The sequence below is a fragment of the Chrysochloris asiatica genome, unplaced genomic scaffold (genome assembly GCF_000296735.1).
Source record: "Chrysochloris asiatica unplaced genomic scaffold, ChrAsi1.0 scaffold00215, whole genome shotgun sequence".
NCBI classification, from domain to species: Eukaryota; Metazoa; Chordata; class Mammalia; order Afrosoricida; family Chrysochloridae; genus Chrysochloris; species Chrysochloris asiatica.
The window spans coordinates 3,904,127-3,908,811 of NW_006408733.1; positions in this window are offsets into that span (position 1 = coordinate 3,904,127).

The window sequence follows — 4,685 nt, forward strand, 5'->3', positions numbered from 1 at the left end:
CCAGCTCTGCTTGGCGAGGCTGGGGCTCCGTATCAGCGCCAGCCCCACTGACCTGAGCGTGTCCATGGATTGCTCTCGCGCCTTTGGGAGAAACTTTCCTAGGGGCCAGGCGGCACGCTCATCTCACAGCAACCGGGGCGCTCTCTTCCTATTGATGATTTTGAATCAGACAATCATCTGGTTTACTGTGCCAGGGATGACAAATTGAAAGAGGTGGCATTCATTATAATACACACACACACACACACACACATATTTTTAAGATTGTTAAGTACAATGCTATCTGAAATTTGATAAAATCTATTCATCTACAAGGAAGAGCAGGAGTGTGGAGGCTCCACACAATAAGCACTGGACTGCGAATCACAAGGCAGAAGAAAGATGAGGGTTTTTTGCTCCCTTAGAGATTTAAAGCCTCATAAACCCTATATAGGGTGGCTATGAGTCGAAACTGACTCAATGGCACTGAACAACAACAAGTTGGAAGACAGTTTAATATAACTATTATTCAAATTTACATATCAGCAAACTAGAACCAATAATAAATAAATTGAATAGTTCTATCAACTTCTTCAGTCTGAAATTGATCAGATATACAATCAAGCTGCATTAACAATGACTGGTGATTGGATGTGAAAATTGGAAACAAAGAGGAAGGATCCATAGTTTGGAAATATGACCTTGGTGATAGAAATGATGCTGGAGATCCAGAATAGAATTTTGTTAAGACCAATGACTTCATTGCAAATATCTTTTTCAAAATAAATGGCAACTATACATGTAGACAAGGAGCTCTGGTAGCGTAGTGGTTACAATTCGGGCTGCGAACCTTAAGGTCAGCAGTTCGAAACTACCAACTGCCCCACGGGAGAAAGATGAAGCTTTCTGCTCCCATAAAGGTTTATAGCCTTTGAAACCCTATACAGGGTCGCTATGGGTCAGAACCAACTCGACAGCACTTAACAACAACAACACAGAAAGCACAGAGAATACATGTAGACAGTGTTTCTAAGCGCAGGAGGACATGCAGCCTCAGGAGACAACTGTGTCCTCATCAAGCTCACCTTCCTCGGGGCCCCAGCCCACTAGGGCTTGACCACTGGACCCAGGGGGTTATCAGACACAGGCTGACCAAAGACAACCTGCAGCTTGATACATTAAAGCACAACAGCTGGACGGTTCTGCCTTGAACAGAGCTTTCTTACCGCCCTTCTTTCAGGAGGGGCCAAAGTCCCTGTGGGGACTCCTCATTCATGCTCACAACCAATCTCACTGACTTAGATTCTGGGAGTCAGACTGTGACTGCGACCTCTCCTATCATATGGCCCAGGTCTGCCTCTGTGTGTGTGTGTGTGTGTGTGTGTGTGTGTGAATTTCTCTCATCTCTGCCTTCCTGTACTTCCTGTGTGAAACCTAATATCTGCCTTCACTACAAACTATTTTATCACCATTATACAGATGAGGAAACCAAGACCACAAAAGGAGGAGGGGCAGAGTCTAGATCTGATGCTAAAGTTGCTTTCTGTACTCGGTCTCCTACCACTTGCACAAACCAATGCTTTCTAGTCCTCCCAGGAACTAAAAAACCCCAGCTATTTTCTGATCAAAATGTGCTTCATAACAGACCATCTGGTGCCTTTCCACACTGAGCTGGCATAAGCCTCCTGCCCTGCTGGCTGTCTTGCTGTTGATTTCTGTAGAAATGGAAGTGTTTGAAGTCTGCTAATGCAGAGGGGAAACAAAATCAAATTCCACAAGCAAAAAAAGAAAAAGAAGAAGAAAATGACCCGTAACAGGCCACTTCAGCTCACTCAAGAAGCCCTGGTGGTGCTATTGGCATTGGCAAAGAACAAGGAATTGATGGAATAAGAATTGAAATGTTTCAACAAATGGATACAATGCTGGAGGCACACACTAATCTGTATTAAGAAATTTGTAAAACAGAAACCTGATCAACCGAATGTAAGAAATCCACGTCTGCGTCCATTCCAAAAGAAGGTGACTCAACAAAACGCAAAAATCATGGAACAACATTGTTAGTATCACATGCAAGTAAAATTTTGTTGAGGATAATTGAAAAACTAGTTGTAGTAGTACATCAACAAGAGCTGCCAAAAATTCAAATCAGATTCAGAAGTGGAAGTGGACAAGGAATTTCATTGAAAGCACATAATACAAGAAATGTACAAGACAAGAAAGAACACATTTTGTCTGAAAGCACAGAATACAAGAAAGAAGTTCATAAGTGTGCTTTGTTGGCTATACAAAGGCATTCCACTTTGGGATCTTAACAAACTATGGATAAAATGGTAAAGAATGAGAATTCCAGAACATTTCATTGTGTTCATGAGGAACTTATACCTAGTCCAAGAGGCAGTTCTTCAGACAGAAAAGGGGGATCCTAAATGGTTTAAAATCAGAAAGACTGTGTGCTAGCATTGTATTCTTTCACCATACTTTTGCAATCTATCTGCTGACCAACTAACCCAAAAAGCTGGATTATATAAAGAAGAATGTGGAATCAGAATTGAAAGAAGAGTCATTAATATATGCAGATGTCCTGGTGTGACATTGCAGGATAAAGCACTGGACTGCAAGGTCGGTTTGAATAACAAGGTTGACAGTTAAAGCTGCTTCTTGTAAACCCTATACAGGGTCACTGAGTATGGCATTTAACAATGACAACAACATTGTAGATAATATAATCTTGTTTGCTGAAAGCACAGAGGATATGAAATACTTACTGATGAAAATCAAAAGTCACAGCCTTAGATATGGATTGCACCTCAATGAAAAGAAAACAAAAATCCTCACAACTCAACCAACAAATAACATCATGAAAAATGGAGAAAAGATTGAATTGCTCAAAGATTTCATTTTACTTGGATCCATAATAAATGCTCATGGAAGCAAAAGTCAAAAAATCAAACGACATATTGTACTAGGCAAATCTGCTGCACAAGACTCTTTAAAGTGTTAAAGAGCAAAAATATCAGTTGAGCATTAAGGTGCGCCTGACTTAAGACATGATATTTTCAACTACTTCATATATATTCAAAGCTGGACAATGAATAAGGAAGACCAGAGGAAAATTGACACATTTGAATTACAGTGTTGGCAAAGAATATTGAAAGTACCATGGATTGCCAGAAGCACAAAGAAGTGCGCCAGAATGCTCTTTAGAAGCAAGGATAGTGAGACTTCATCACTTTGGACATGTCATCAGGAGAGACCAGTCTCTGGAGAAGGACATCATGCTTGGAAAAGTGAAGGGTTAGTGAAAAAGAGGAAGACCCCCAATGAGATGGTTTGACACAGCAGCAGTAACAATGGGCTCAAACATAACCATTGTGAAGATCACTCAGGACCAGGTTGTGTTTTGTTCCATTGTGTATAAGGTCACTATGAGTTGGAACAGACTACATGGAATTTAGCAACAACAACAACAACAGCTATTAATCTTAATGTATTTATTGGCTGCTTAAATGTCTTCTTTGATGGTTAATTCATGTCCTCTGCCCATATTTTAGTTGGATTTCTGTCTTTTGGGTTTTATTAAAGTCTTCTATAAATTTCAAAGATTATTCCTCTGTCCAATACGCTGTTGTCCAAATATTTTTCCCAATTTATAAATTCTCCTTGAACTCTTTTAGTGATGTCTTTTGATTTGCATAAATGCTTAATTTTTGAAAGTCCCAGTCTTATAACTTCTTTTGCTGTTTGGGCATTTTTAGTTGTGTTTTTATGTCATGTATTTTTTTCTTTGATGACCTTTACAGTTTTAGGTTTTACTTTTAGGCCTTTGATGCATCTTCAGTTAGTTTTTTTTTTATATGGTGTGAGGTTTGTACCTGTTTCGTTTTTCTGCAAACAGATAACCAGTTTTGTTATCACTATTTGTTAAAGAGATTAGTTTTGCCCCATTTAATGAGTTCTGATCCTTTATAGAAGATTAGGTGCACATGTTATTAGGTGCCATTGATTCTATTCCAAATCATAGCAATCCTATGCACAACAGAACAAAATACTGCACCATCCTGTGTTAATCCATCTTGTTTGGGGTCTTCCTCTTTTTCACTGACCCTCCACATTTCTAAGCATGATGTCTTTCTCCAGGGACTGGTCCCTCCTGATAATATGTCCAAAGTAAAAAAGATGAAGTGTCGCATCCTTGCTTCTAAGTAGCATTCTGATTGTAGTTTTCCCAACACGGATTTGTTTGTTCTTCTAGTATTCCATAGTATTTTTCAATATTCTTCTCCAACACCATAATTCAAATGCATTAATTCTTCTACAGCCTTCCTTATTTCTTCTCCAACTGTTGAATGCTTATGAGGCAATTGGAAATACCATGATTTGGGTCAGGTGCACCTTAGTGTTAGAATTGACATCTTTGCTCCTTAACACTTTAAAGAGGTCTTTTTAGCAGATACACCTAATGCAATTGGTCATTTGATTTCTTGACTGCTGCTTTGATGAGCGTTGACTATGGATCCTAGCAAATTTAAGTCTTTGACAACTTCAATCTTTTCTCCATTTATCAGGATGTTATTAATTGGTACAGCAATGAGGAATTTGTTTTCTTTGCATTGATGTGCAATCCATACTGAAGACTGTAGTCTTTGATCTTCATCAGTAAGTATTTCATGTCCTCTGTGCTTTCAGTAAACAAGGTTGTGGCATCT